The sequence below is a fragment of the Uloborus diversus genome, chromosome 2, assembly GCF_026930045.1.
Source record: "Uloborus diversus isolate 005 chromosome 2, Udiv.v.3.1, whole genome shotgun sequence".
NCBI lineage: Eukaryota > Metazoa > Arthropoda > Arachnida > Araneae > Uloboridae > Uloborus > Uloborus diversus.
Genome location: NC_072732.1, coordinates 78,766,055 through 78,782,060, shown reverse-complemented (window position 1 = coordinate 78,782,060; position 16,006 = coordinate 78,766,055). Strand labels below are relative to the sequence as shown.

Here is a 16,006-nt window from a genome sequence, read left to right as displayed (position 1 = left end):
GCAACTTTAAAGTAAGTACATTAATATTACCAATAACTAATTCAAATTTATTTAATTGGCTCCATAAAGTTTTAGTTACTGTTAATGTAATTAGCAATAACATAGGAAACATATAAATAGTAAGTCAATTTCTGGAGGTGTGATAAAATTTAAAACATGCACACTCACATAAAATTAGAAATCCACAACAAGTTATACTGGTAACTGACTTAAAAACTTTCAAAATAAATGTACAAAATTTTTACAAATCAAACCACAAACACAGGCAGTAGTTAACCTCCCAACTGGAATCATTAGTTGGGCTTTGCATCAATAACATCAATATGTTAATACAGGGCCTGAACAAAGCAGGAATTGACGCATGTGTAGAATGACATGGTGTCACAAACTACTACACCTGGTGGTCCAAGGTAGAGATATTTACAATGTATTTGAAAGACCACTCTGAAAAGAAAAGAACATAACATTTTCAGAATGCAAAATTTTATACAAGTACATATATCCCTCGTATAGTCCCAGTTAATTTGTACTGTGGGTGTACTATAGAAACCATGTTGTACGAGACTTTTATATAAATAACTTTTAAACTCATTTTTAAAACTAATTAGTCATGTACATAATATAAATCAGGTCAATATGTATCATGATGTATCAAAACCGTGTTATACATACAAGACTTAGAAAAAAAAAATCAAACCATATTATATTGAATCCAAGTCTTAAGGTACAAATTTCATAATAGCTACAATTTCAATTCAAAAAACATACAAACGAAAACTGGCAAATAAAAATGCAACAACACACTGATATAAAATTAGATTTGCTATAAATGATAAAGCTTAATTCTTTTACAGACTGTAAATAAAAACTATTATGCACAACAAGAAAAAACTTATGAACTTATTGTACTAATAATGAAACCTATACCATCAGAAAGAAAATCTGAGCTTTTCAGGAGCAAGTTCGTCTGAGCAACAACAATGAAACAAAATATTTAATGAAAAAAATAGAACTATTTTTTTAATTTTATTTCTTATTTTGTTTCGGTTACATTTTTTAATTTATAGTTTGCCAAATTTAGCTTATGTTTAATCCTTTTGTTATTTTCTAACAATGTATTAGAAACAAAAAAAAATTCAACTTTTTGTTTATAGAACACTGATGAGAAAAATAAAGTATTTGAAAGGGTTGAAAGAGTGTTACACGGGCAAACCAAACTTTCAAACCAGAGACGAAGTTTTTGTATCAGTTCCACAAAACAAAAGTAAAATTCTTTTTAGAGTTAATATCATTTTTTAAAACAGTGTATTGAAAAAAAAATGAAATTCTATGTTTTAAAATTTGTGTTATATCAAGACCATATTGAACTCAATTAAGTTTTACACCATGTAATATCGAACCAGCGTTACAATAATCGAAAATTTTGTATCGCTTAATATCAAAACCATGTGGTACAAGTATCTTGTTATATGCGGGACACCTGTACATGATTCCTACAATACATAAACAGACCCCGAAGTGGTTTTTTTGGGGGGAAAAGTAGGAAATAAGGAATAAAACATTTAAAAAGTAGGAAAAATAGGAAACAAATCACTTGAAAAAGTAGGAAAAAATAGGAAGAGATAAGACTACACACACGTCAATAGGAAACAAATTCAGTGTAAATTTTATTTCTAATGTAAAATAAATTAAAAGTATTTTTGATTTAAAACTGTCCCAAAAATAAACCAGCAGTACTTTTGAAGTATCAAAGGAATTTAATGAAAGATCGAGCCGCAAAACAAAACGAAAGAAACAAGCTGACAATTACCAGGACACCAGTATGAAAAATAAACTGGTGGAAACAAAAGATATTAATTACAAAAATATGAAAAAAAAAATCCAAACACCTTTCAACAATGCAGTAATAAAATTTTTAATAGTGAAAGAATAAAATGCAATATAGCGATCGCAAAAAATAAATAAATAAATAAATAAATAAAAAATAAATAAATAATAAATAAATAAATAAAAATAAATAAATAAAAAAATTCATAACAGTAATAAAATTTATATTTTGGTACAATAAAACAATTTTTGCTAAAGATTTGTTTTGTCAAAAACGAAAACATTCCTTCGAGAGCATTCATTTATCATTTGGAAATACTAACACTTTCAGCTCCTGTTGTCATAAACTATGATACAGCAAGCAAAGCAAATATTAAATTAGTTTTAGTTAAAAATAATCAGCAGCTGAAATGCATTCTTGCTTAAACAGGGGCAGATGTTTGAATTTGAAAAAAAAAGAAATAGACTAAAAGTGAAGAATTAAAATAAATTTGCTCTTAAATATGGGACATAAAATTTATAATAAAATAATAAAACTAAATAAATAACGAAATAAGTAAACTGAAGGGTTTGTATTACATTATGTATTTTTTGCATTCAACATAAATTTTTGTTTCAGGCATGTCATTTATGAGGGTCAGTGGGGTCAATTTCTTCCTTCCCTGGCTTCGAAATATTAATGCTTAACCATACAAGTTTGTGCTGTTTTTGTTGTTTACAGATAAAATTTGCATTCACAGTATACATCCTTTGCTAGCCACACCCGGGGGGGAAAAATCAAAATGACGGATCAGTTTTAATTTTAATCAAGCAATAAAAACGAATATTGTTATATTGGTTTGATGATTTTTCACCCCCTTCTTGTTCCAAAATGTTTGTCATGGAAAAATAAGGAAAAAAAAGCATGGTAAACATGAATGCTAAACATAACATTTTTATCAAAGACAAAGATCAGTTACTAATGCTTCTCTGTGCACAAAAGGGAAGGCATGTAGTTTCTCTCAATCCTCTCCATACAACAAAAATATTCAATCGATATTGTTTACGAAACTGAGAGTGAGGGGGGAGCACCTGGCATCAAATGCCTGCATATATCTCTTTCCCCCCTCCCTTTGATAAGGTACCCTGAGTACAATAACTTACAGTAGATACCAGGGCCGATCCTAGGGTGTCGGCCGCCCTTGTGCAAAAACCTAATGTGCCGCCCCTCAAGAGTAATTTGCATATTTTGACTAATCTTTAACGTCTATATAAATCTTTCTTTAAATTTCTATGCCAAGTTCAAATTTTAAAAAAGGGGGGGGGGGACAGAAGAATGATCTTATAAAAAGGAAGAAATTTTTTATAGTAAGAAACTTCTTAGGTACAATTTATATCTTTGAAGAAAGTAAATGCATACCAAAATGCACTAGTAAAAACGCATTTTATAGTCTTTCTTCGCTGACATTAGAGAAGGGACGAAGGAAGGGGAAGCGCGGGGGGGGAGGTGTCAGGGGTTCAGGGGAGGAGGATTGCTCCAAGAAAATTATAAAATTGGCGTATGAAAAATATTTTTAGTTAATCTTTAGTTGTGTTTGGTTCCAAAAGGACAAAAGAGTCAAGTATATTCAAGGTGCATGGAGAAATTTTCGAAATTGACGTCAAATATCGCAATTTCAGGAACTTTGAGACTTCAGCAGATAGTAATGTTGATGTTCTTTCCTAAAATTCTTTCCAAATTAAAATCAGTTTGAAGCTATTTTTTTGTGACCGTAGCGTAGGAAGGATCGGCGTTCTTCCCGAAAAATCTCCAAAACTGAAATTTTAAACCCGCAATTTTGGGTTACCTTTATTGACTTTGCAAGAGGGAGGGAGATTCAATCGTCTTCCATCGAAAGATTTCGAAAAATAAGTTTAAAACGCAAATTTAGGCCGTCTTTGATGATGGTAGGGGATCTGGCGGCTATCCTCCGGTAATTTCTCGGCACTATTTTTTCAAAAACCCGTTTTTGGTTACATTTGAAAACAATAGGGGAAACGTGAAAATATTCCGAACCAAAATATTTTTCGGAACTGAAATCCATTATAGGCTATTTTTGGGAAGGAAGGATTTTGGGGCTCTTTAGCGGATATTTCCAAAATCGCAATTTTATATTATCTTTGCTGACGTTAACAAAACTGGGAAGCTTCTACGGATCTTTCGGAAATTTTTCAACATTAATATCTGAAAAATATAACTATAGACCTTTTGTCCATCTCACCTCGACGATTGATGGATATGCCCTGGCGCCTAAAAAGTTACATAAGCCTCCCTGCAGTTCTCCTCCAGAATTCTTTAGAAATATAAGTCTCAAAATCGTATTTTAAGCATTGTTTGATAACAATGGGACTAAGAGCGGGCGGGGGGATCAGTGTGCCCTCACAAACTGTGTTTTTGAAACTGAAGTCAATATCAGGCTAGTTTGAGCCGGAAGCTATGGCTCCACGGAACCGTCTAAAAACGAAATTTTCAGGTACATAATGACTGCGTTGGAGAAAAGGGAGATCCGGGGTCTTTCCCCAAAAGTTCTTGAAACTGATGTTCGAAAAACGCAATTTTAGTTTGTTTTTCAATACGTTAAGTGAGAGGGGGTGGAATTAGGGGCTTCTCTAAAGACGCTAATTGAGAGGTAGTAATGTTTGCGAATGGATGTCGGGGTCCTCCACTGCAAAAATTTCGAAAAATGCCAAAGCAATTTTATATGACGTTTGATTATAGGAAGGGCTGTCGTCTGAAAACACGTTTTGGATTTTGGAGCCAGAGGTGAATCAGAGACTTAATTGGGTCCTTAAGATCGATGGTTCACCCAGCGAAATTTTCTGAAAGTAAAGTCCTAGAAACGCAATTTTAAGATATCTTTAGTTTCATCAAGAGGTCATGGCATCCTTTTGGATTTTCGTTTTGGAGCTACATTTAAATTTGCTTCCCGGGGCAAGGGCCCTGTCCTCCTACCTGATCTGAAACCGAGCAGTTCATTCAAGATTTTAATCAAAAAAATTGTCGTAAAGGGGGAAAAGTACAACATTTTAGTTCGTCATTCATATATGTTATTCTCAAGGGAGGCACAATTTTCCACTTTCTCTCCATGCATCCACGATTGTTTAACACAGAGTTTGTTACATAGTTTGTTGTTTCTTGTTTGAAATGCTTGCGAGAGTATCTAATTAGTATAGTTTTTTTTTAAATAAATAAAATATGTCTTCATTGTTTAGGTCTATAAAAGCTTGGGGGGTAAACATTAGTGGCCGCCCTCGGTGCTCCTTTTAGACGGCACCATTTCATGCTTCAGAAGGGGACCTTTCCCCTCCCCTGTATCCACGCCTGATTACCGGTTCTGTCACAAACTTTGCAACCAAATGAAGCGTGTGTGTTAAGAATAGATATTAATGGACAATGAACCAACACAATGTTCCCTAACATTCTATTTTTCTTAAACTATGCTATACTGTCGGGAAATCGACACATGCTTTGACAATTGAACATTTAAAAATCAGCATATTTATTCTACTTATTATAAGTTATCTTGTGAGAAATTCTTGAGGAATTTTGCTTGATTATGAGAACTATACGATGCGGCCGCAGGCCGCATCGTAAAGTTCTTATAGCAAGGGGAAGACCAAAGCAAGGGGTGGCTTGCGGCCGCCCCTTGCTTTGGCCGCCCTTGTGCGGCGCACACTCTGCACACCTGATAGGATCGGCCCTGGTAGATACGCCGCATCGGCGTATTGCCGCACCCGGAAAAGAGTAAGAGCCTGTCAAATTAGAAAAACAAAAAAAAAAAAATGTGCAGAATGCCGCATTGCCATAAACACAGCACATAAAAGTGATGAGCAACACCTCGATATTGATGATATATCAGAGTAGAAAATACCCATCACAAAAAGAAAAAAAAATACAATACTTATTTGCTTGTGGCACTATCCCCCAACTTTTAAAAAAGTGAAGAAATAAAAACGGAATCTCGCATTTAATCCATTTCAGGCCGAGCATGGAAATTTTAAAAAATATGGTAATATTTTCTTAAAATTGGGTTTTTAAAATGCATCTATTAAGACACAAAAAAAGTTTCTTGCATAAAAAAATTATATTTAATTAAAAAAATAAAATGGTGCATAAACGCACCATTGGCCAAATCAATGAACAAATACTTCAGTGGAACAATATTATTCTTAGTCGAATTTTTACATTTTTAAATGAAACTTTTCACAGCATTTTGGATGTAAATGGACTGTGCATTTGAGGCACAAATAAATCGTGAGGTTTTTGCGCACTTTACATCGGCTGCGGGTTCGTGTTCATTTATGGTATATGCGATTTTATAAGTCCGTATTTCTTTCCGTAGAGCTGTGGATGATGGACGACCCTTGTTTGGATGTGTTATTTGTACTGTATTTTCACTAAATGATCCGTCTGATGAGCACAAATACCAAAGTTTGAATCCAAATCTTACTGGTTTTCCCTTTATGAACATTTTTGATGAATGCCTTCCAAAATAAGGTTTCATCTCTTCGTCAATTGAATTTTGAGAAAAGATTCCAAATTGTAGATACTTTTTTTTATATGCAGGAAAAACGGGTGTAATTTAGTAAACTTGTCCGTTTGATCAAGGCAAGAGTTATCTGATAAATGGATATTTTGTTTTATATTTTTAAATCTGATTCGACTCGTGCTTTTCCGAATTATTGGCAGTCTTTTATTTTCATCTAAAGACCAGTACCGTAGAGCTGTGGATGATGGACGACCCTTGTTTGGATGTGTTATTTGTACTGTATTTTCACTAAATGATCCGTCTGATGAGCACAAATACCAAAGTTTGAATCCAAATCTTACTGGTTTTCCCTTTATGAACATTTTTGATGAATGCCTTCCAAAATAAGGTTTCATCTCTTCGTCAATTGAATTTTGAGAAAAGATTCCAAATTGTAGATACTTTTTTTTATATGCAGGAAAAACGGGTGTAATTTAGTAAACTTGTCCGTTTGATCAAGGCAAGAGTTATATGATAAATGGATATTTTGTTTTATATTTTGTTTTAATTTTGAGAAAAGATTCCAAATTGTAGATACTTTTTTTTATATGCAGGAAAAACGGGTGTAATTTAGTAAACTTGTCCGTTTGATCAAGGCAAGAGTTATCTGATAAATGGATATTTTGTTTTATATTTTTAAATCTGATTCGACTCGTGCTTTTCCGAATTATTGGCAGTCTTTTATTTTCATCTAAAGACCAGTTTCCGTAGAGCTGTGGATGATGGACGACCCTTGTTTGGATGTGTTATTTGCACTGTATTTTCACTAAATGATCCGTCTGATGAGCACAAATACCAAAGATTCCAAATTGTAGATACTTTTTTTTATATGCAGGAAAAACGGGTGTAATTTAGTAAACTTGTCCGTTTGATCAAGGCAAGAGTTATCTGATAAATGGATATTTTGTTTTATATTTTGTTTTAATTTTGAGAAAAGATTCCAAATTGTAGATACTTTTGTACTACACTTTTCCAATTGTAGATACTTTTTTACAGATTTGTACTGTATTTTCACTAAATGATCCGTCTGATGAGCACAAATACCAAAGATTCCAAATTGTAGATACTTTTTTTTATATGCAGGAAAAACGGGTGTAATTTAGTAAACTTGTCCGTTTGATCAAGGCAAGAGTTATCTGATAAATGGATATTTTGTTTTATATTTTTAAATCTGATTCGACTCGTGCTTTTCCGAATTATTGGCAGTCTTTTATTTTCATCTAAAGACCAGTTTCCGTAGAGCTGTGGATGATGGACGACCCTTGTTTGGATGTGTTATTTGTACTGTATTTTCACTAAATGATCCGTCTGATGAGCACAAATACCAAAGTTTGAATCCAAATCTTACTGGTTTTCCCTTTATAAACATTTTTGATGAATGCCTTCCAAAATAAGGTTTCATCTCTTCGTCAATTGAATTTTGAGAAAAGATTCCAAATTGTAGATACTTTTTTTTATATGCAGGAAAAACGGGTGTAATTTAGTAAACTTGTCCGTTTGATCAAGGCAAGAGTTATCTGATAAATGGATATTTTGTTTTATATTTTTAAATCTGATTCGACTCGTGCTTTTCCGAATTATTGGCAGTCTTATTTTCATCTAAAGACCAGTACATATCTACTTAGGGAAGAGAATGATATCCAGAAAGAATTAGTATGCCTAAAAATACTTTCAAGTCGGTTGCGGAAAATTGGAAATCGTGACTATTATTGTCATTAGCATATTTTTTTTGAAAAAAAAAAAAAAAATAGAGAAATCTATTAGGACACATCTATTAGACAAATTTAAATGAAATAACAACAATTTGCAAAAAAAAAAAAAAAAAAACCGTATGATTCCTTGCATAAAAACTAGGTTTTCAATTTTTGCTTATTGTTCATGCATTCGGCCAATGGTGTGTTTACTCACCATTAAATTTGAATAACAATTTATAAGATTTTTTATGACATTTTTATTTTTATTTTATCTATAGAATTTACAGCTTTAACCCATTATAAGAAAGTGTGATTAATTTCAAGTGGATTAATTATGCAATTTCAAAAAGTCGAATTTGACAGTCGACATTTCAAGGTAAAAAAACAAGCATATTTTGAAATTTTCTCTAAAGAAAATGCTTGCTCCAAATGAATTACTATTATTTTATAGATGCCTTCAAAACCTTTTAAAATAGCATAAAAGTTAAATTTGTAAAAAATATACGAAACAGCGTTAATTAAAAACTCTTAACTGAAATGGTGCGTATACGCACCTTTGGCTGAAAATGTGTTAAATTGATTTCCGTTTTTTCTCCGAAAATCGGGAGCGTCTTGCCCATTTAGGTTTTGCAGTGTTTTTTTTTTTGCAAATACTTCTTGCAAGGGAAAAAGAGAAATGTTAAATTTTATAATCATGTTTACAATTTAGAATGAACAATAATCATATTTATGAATGAAAAAAGTTAGTTTCCGCGATTGTTTTTGAAGTGGTCCGTTTTTGCGAATTTCTGTTATCTGTCGCTTTTATTTTGTATTAGCATCAATAAAATTTGTACATAGTACAGGTTTTTCATTTTTTGCTTCTTTACATTCCTTTTAAGGTTTTACACTGCCTTTCTGTTTAAATAGAGCTCCATTTCACTTGTAATCAACTATACAAAAAATTGGCGATTAGGAAATTTGGCTTTTCCCGCACTTTTTGAACCGTCAGCCGTTTACTTTAATTGAAGCTTCTAATTGACGGGTAAATAAAAAATGCATCGGAATCTGCCAGTATCTATTTCTTTATTGTTTTGTTAAAACAGTAGGACTGAAGTCGGAGCGATAAAGAGAAAAGTCGATCATAAACTCCGCAACGACAAAAAAGTCATTTACGAAAATTTAACTTTAAACACGCAAACGCTGCCGCATTTCTTCCAGAAATTACTATAGTCAGTCAATTAAAAGCTCAAGATGCGCTTCTTTCTTTTGCTTTTCAAAATTGAAACATGCAGAAAATTATCGATGGGCATTGTAAAAATAAGAATCAATGCACAATTAGAAGTGTTATACTAAAGAAAGAAAAAGTAGGAAAAAAAAGGAAAAAGTAGGAAAATAAGGAGAGAGTTCTAAAAAGTAGGAAAAATAGGAACTCTTCGGGGTCTGCATAAATCTGAAGAAATATAATAGAAAATAAACCAGGGTTGGCTTTCTGGCGGCAGAAACTAGTTTTTGCCGTGCCAGTGGCAGAAACTGGTTATAACCGGTAAAAACCGGCAGAAACTGGCAAAAACTTAAAAGCATCTTTATTACTAAAGTGATTGCTAAATGATATTCGTTTAAGTAAACTAAAAAATTAAACTTCATTTCATCATTTAAAAAAATAAAATCCTATGCTAATGCCCTTGATTTAGTTCGAGAAGGGAACTTTTCAATTGCAGATGCTTGTAATGTTTGGATTAATCTGACAAAGGACGAAAAATCATATAGGTGCTCAGGAAAGAGGAGTGACATACAAAATTAAAAGGCATTTCTGGTTTTAAGTTGCTTACTTATATACTTCATCTAAATTGTTTGTGATTGCAATTATCACATGCTTCAAGAAGAAAGTGCCAGAATTTTACTTGCCAATATTAACATAGATTTTGTACCTAATGTCACAGCTTTGCAAAACAAATTGGCCCTATTTCTCAAAACTTATTTTACCAGTTGAATTTCTCCCACTACCCCAGTTACTACATGATGGACCAGTTAAAAAAAAATATATATAATAGATGAAAGTTTCACGAACATTGCTTGACCCTTCATGCATTGCCTGCTAGCTCTTCTGTTGCAGGTTTCTCATTTGTACATATTAGATTGAGAGCCTGTTTAGATTTTAGAAACCACCTTTTCTAAGAAGTAACTGCAGGGTCCAAACAATGTAACATTTGATTTTAAATTGTGGTAATATCGTAATTAAATTGTGCTTTGGTTAATAATTATTTTTCCATGCACTTCCTATTGCATGTCAATAATTTAATTTTTTTTTTCATTTTATGAGTTTTTGTCAGTTTCTGCCGCAAATATGGCAGAAAGTGGTTTTTGCCATGCCGGTTTTAACCGGTTTCTACCAGTGGTTTTAACCACTTTGGCAGAAACTTGCCAACCCCTGAAATAAACAAATTAAAATGTCCAGGGTATCTGCTACATTTCAAGTTTTGAAATCCACGACTTTCCATCACGTTCCTTGATTTTTGCTCGTAACATTCCATGACTCACAGGACGCAATTTTTCCAGAAGAAACATTGATTTTTCCCAAGAATGTCTAAATTTGTGTTTTGTGAAAATTAAATTGCAATCATCTCATCTATGCTTTGGAGATTATTTATTAAAATTCAAATTAAAGTAAAATATAACTCACTCAGCTACTCTTATAACTACAAAACAAATATGAAACAATGACTAGTGATACACAATAATTAGAGATTCAACTTAATTATTTCACTACCAAGGATATACATTTATAAATCTAAAATTTCTGGAAATATTTTTTTTTATTCCAAAAAATCATACAAAATTTTTTATTGGTAACAATTTACATAAAAACAAATTTATTATTTTTTCTTTAAGAGACTGATGTGACACACAATAACTTTTCCAATCACAAAAAATACTGAAAAAAAGTTAGTTGCAAAATGATTTTTCAAAAGAAAATAAGCTTCAAAAATGCAGAAAAAATGATGTGAAACTAATGGTGAACAGAGAAGCATTTAACAGGGTTCATACCCTTTAGGCAGAAAAAAATTCAAGCACTTTTCAAGGTAAAAAATTTTGTTTTCAAGGCAATATCATAAATTTGTACTAAAAATATTGTATGCAGATTTCATTTACTACAAACACATAGAAATAAGGCAATAATACAAAAAAGTATAGGAAAACAAAATTGCTTTTTCTACAACGAGAGACACTTTGGTGAAAAATCTACTGCGTTGAAAGTTTTTCTGAAAATGTTTGAAAAGTTTGGTCATAAAGAGAAGCAGATACCAAGAGGTTTAATTTTGAGGTTTTTCAAAGGTTGCAGCAGTCAGAGGTTTGTATATTTTCTAGAATCAACAAATTAATACTTAAAAAAAACCTTTCATAAGTGCTTTTAACTTTTATGGGAAGAAACTAAAATACCCAAGTTCAATGGCATTGCCAGAGAGGAGTTTTTGAAGTCACTCCCCCTCTCCCTCCCCCCCCCCCCGGTTTCAACATTTATTTCCAATATCTATACAGTGGTTTATTACAATATAAGGGCGGTTAGGACAAAAACCCTACCCAGAAAGTTATTTCAGTTTGCACTATTAAGTTCTAAAAATATTAGGTTTGCAAATCATTTATAAGTATGCAAATCAATTATTCGTATGTATTTATTAGCTGTTCAGCCAATAAGGCATTTCAACTGTCCTCAAGTAAATTTAAAAAATAGGAAGTAAGAAAAGTTTATAAAAGTCCACAGTACAGTCTCTACACCTCAAAATATACAAAAGCAGCTTAAGCAGTGATAAATACTCTGAATGCAAACTTGAGCCTATTCAGCTTTCATTGATTAATTTGCAATAGACAATAAATGTGCAAGTTCAGATTTATAGAGCTATATTTCGAAATTGAAAAGATTCACAAGAAGTTGACATATATTATGACAAAAGTAGTTTTATTTTGGGAAAAAATGGGTTATTGTTGAAATTAGAATTTAAATTTAGAAAGGCAATAATATTCAGGTGTAATTGATTTGTGAGTTCATAAAAAATTACCTGAAAGTTTCAAAGAGCAAAATGGGTCAAGGGGGGGGAGGGGAATAATTTTTAAAACTAAGACCCCTATTACTTGAATATACATATGTACAACAATAGCTTTTGCTATGCATACAATTCATAAAATAGTTTATTAAGTCAAAATATTCTGCATAGAAATACCATGCCCAGTGCCTGTTGATAACCAGCAACAGGCACTGGGCCTAGCTAGGCTGGTACTGGTCAATTTATTAGATCCAAATGAAGATGAATGACCCTCCTTAAGCTATCTACCCCTTTGCTGATTAAAGCCTCTTTCAGTAAGCTCCAAGTACCAACAACCTTAATAAAGTAGTAATTTTGAACATTTGAGGAAAAGGGGAAAATTGGAGATATAGGGAGGTAAAAGCATAAAAACGAACACTACTGGATTTCAAGTGAATAATCATAACACAACCACCCCTGTTATACACCTTATTTATTTTAGCAGACATAAAAAAATGATGTACTTATAAATAAAATTATATAAATCAACTTTATGTTTAAAATACAAACTTTAAGTTAATTTGTTAGGTGCTCAACTGCTGAAATTTAAATTTAAAAAAAAAAATCTGTTATGACCAAAAATTAGGTAAAGATAATCATTCAAAATTGCAAAAATAAATAAGCAAATAATTAAACAAGATCAAGGTAATAAATTCTCTAACTCTTTAGTTATTAAAATAAAAAATAAAATAAGCTAATCTGATGTAGCAGTGTCAAAATAACTACTAATTGCCAAAAATATAAAAATATTTACAAAATGCAAACGGATTGAAATCTCAAACAAGGGAAGCAAATTTTCGCGAATTAAGTTTAATGTTGTCATGTTTCCCATAAAATAAACTTATATTTTACTGAAATTAAACATAAAATATACTAATCTACGGTAGCAAATATGAAAATAACATCCGATTAGTGAATATATTTAAATATTTGCAAGATGCAAAAAGATTGAAATTTCAAACACGAGAAGCAATTTTTCGCAAAGTCTGAGTTCGTTCGACGTGGCATGTTTCCCATGAAATAAATTGATTTGTTTTTTATTAAAATTAAACAAAAAATATACTAATCCAAGGTAGCATATGCAAAATTAACATTTGATTAGCCAAAATATTTAAATATTTGCAGGATGCAAAAAGATTGAAATTTCAAACACAAGAGCAATTTTCCGCGAAACCCGAGTAAGTTCAATGTTGTCATGGTTTCCAAATTAATTTCTTTGTTAATTAATGAAATCAAACAAAAAATAAACTAATCTAAGGTACCATATGTCAAAATATCTTTCGGTTGTAAAAAACTTCAAAATATTTACAAGATGCAAAAGGATTGAAATCCCAAACACGGAAGCAATTTTTCGCGATGTTGCATACTGAACACATGTTCAGAAAATTGCATTGGTGAAATACTTTTTTAAAACTTCTAAGCACAATTCGTTGATTTTTGAGACAATTTAAGCACTAAGAAACTTTTTCAAGGTTTTCAAGCACTTGAAAATGAACTTTTTTTTTTCAAGCACTTTTCAAGGTTTTTCAAGGGCGTACGAACCCTGTTTAAGCTAGATTTTGTTTCTTTTGCAGTTTTAAAAATAAATATTTTATCTTGTAAACAAATGATGAATCTAGAACTTAATATTTTTTTAAAAGCTAGTAGTTTTCTATATATATATATATATATATATATATATATATATATATATATATATATATATATGACAGCCAATAATTTAGTAAATACTAAAATTATGTTTACAAGAAATAAAATAAACAAATAATCAGAAAAAAATAAACTATTAAATGGTACGGTTACTTAATAACTTACCAGACATTACCAGATATACTACCAAAAAAGTTTCAGAATAGGCTACGAATATTGAAAAAATTCCAGATCGAAAATTCCCTGATTTCTGTATTTTATCCATGTCTTAAATGTCCTTAACTAATTCTTTAGACCAATTTTCTAAAATGATCATTAACTTAAGACACGAGTGAAAATCAATGATAATTTTTATGCTTCTCTTGAATCAACTTGGATGCAAATGACTTAAAACTTTTGAGTCGAATGAGAGTGGAAAAATTAGAAACACACTCCAAAATAAGTCTCCAACTACACAATTAGACAAACAAGGAGGTTAAAAATAATACTAAACACAAAATTATTAACGTCCAAACGGTAAAATGAGACAGAAAAGAAAAAAGAGCGAGTATTATAGCAGCGGATGCAATCGGATTTCGAAATGCGTGAAAAATCGGGACTGACGGGTAAAATCGTATAAAACGGCTAAGACGCGAAAATTATGCACCTAATTTGTAAAATTTGATAAATATGCATGTTCTTGAGCCCAAAATCTATGACCAGATGTCAGTTTCCATGATATTTGAGCATTTTTTGCTGAAAATCATGACTTTCTATGACCATTTTCGATCATATTCGAAATTCATGAATTTTCCTGACTTTCCATATGCGCGGACACCCTGGATGTCTTATTGTCTGTTATGATGAGCATGGCAATATTAAGTATGAAACTTTGGAAAAAGATCTTGAAAATATATATATATATATATATATATATATATATGCAGAAGCTACTCTCCAGTGGTTAAGGTTTGGAAAAAAAACAAATAAATTTTTGTCAATATATGGAAAAAAAATCTGAAAGATGTATTATTTTGAGGGATGCTTTAATAATCAGGTACATTTAAATGTTTAAAAGTTTTCCTTCAAAGTTTGCAATTAATATTTCTCTACTTTTTGCTGTTCGAAAGGAATTAATTTTTTTCTATCATGGGCCCTTTTTTTAGTTAAGGAGTGCATTTAGAGGTTGAAATGGTAGGAAAACTAGTATTCGATTCTGCTAAAGCCGACTATTAATTCCCCATGCCCAGGGCACTTTCAAATTTTTCAGCCCCCTTTGTGCATGTTATGTACCGTCAATGAGAATTGGGCATGTGGTTGTAGTCTGTTATTACGAAGAATTAAGAATTCTCAGCTTTTATTATTACAAAAAAATTGTTTTTCATTACTACTATCTGAATTAATTACTTATTAAATGTAACATGTACACTAGGGTGGTGTCAAAAAACTAAAATATTACTTTTGAGTCGCTAGAGAAAAAAGTTGCGTTTAATGAAGAATTTATGCAGGGTGATTCTGTTTTAACCTGCAAGACCTTTAGTTTTGCAACCATTATTCCTAGATGTATAATACTTCCAATTACAAAAATGTTCAAAATCAGATGCATAGTTAAGATATTGAAAGTTTGATGCAAAAACAAAAATGAGTCAAAAAATACGAAATTTAAATTTTTATACAGGCCTTAAGTCCCCTAACTAATATTTAGAGAAATATTCTCCATTGAAAACTATTACTAACACAGAAAACTTGACATTTGTAACACCAAAACTCAAGGAGATATTACAGTTTAAAGTTTTAAAGGATCATACAGAAGGTGAGACTGGAACTTATCGCTCTTTCAGAAGGATGACAGGTCATCAAAGTAAGAAAAACAAAGTATTTATATTTTTCATTGCTACTCAAAAATAAATGCAAATGTTATGCCGTGGCCGTGAAACACAAAAACACACTACAAAACCTTAAATAATTAGAAAAATCGCACTCTATGCACACATGTAGTTTTAAACACTTGTTAACCACTATATTTTCCCCCAAAAGGTGTTATTGATGGCGAGTGATAAGTGGTGTAAGTCACAAATGCAGCGTTTCATATCTTAACAAATATTGGTCGCACTAATTTCAAACTTTTTGCGTTGGAATAATTTTTCAATGGAGATTATTTCCTTAAACTTAAGGACTTGGGACCCGTATAAAAAGATAATTTTATATTTTTTGATTCATTTTTATTTTCACTTCAGACTTTCAATAT

At 31.5% G+C, this 16,006-nt stretch overlaps 1 protein-coding gene across 1 annotated transcript in view; it reads right to left on the bottom strand.

The window, feature by feature from the left end:
• Window positions 1–369: 369 nt before the first annotated feature.
• The window catches only part of LOC129235245 (CDC42 small effector protein 2-like), a 72,622-nt gene continuing 56,985 nt past the window's right edge, over window positions 370–16,006 (bottom strand). Inside the window, exon 5 of the mRNA XM_054868955.1 lies at window positions 370–444. The gene's annotated coding sequence lies outside the window, so the exon portion shown is untranslated. The remainder of the gene's footprint in view (window positions 445–16,006) is intronic.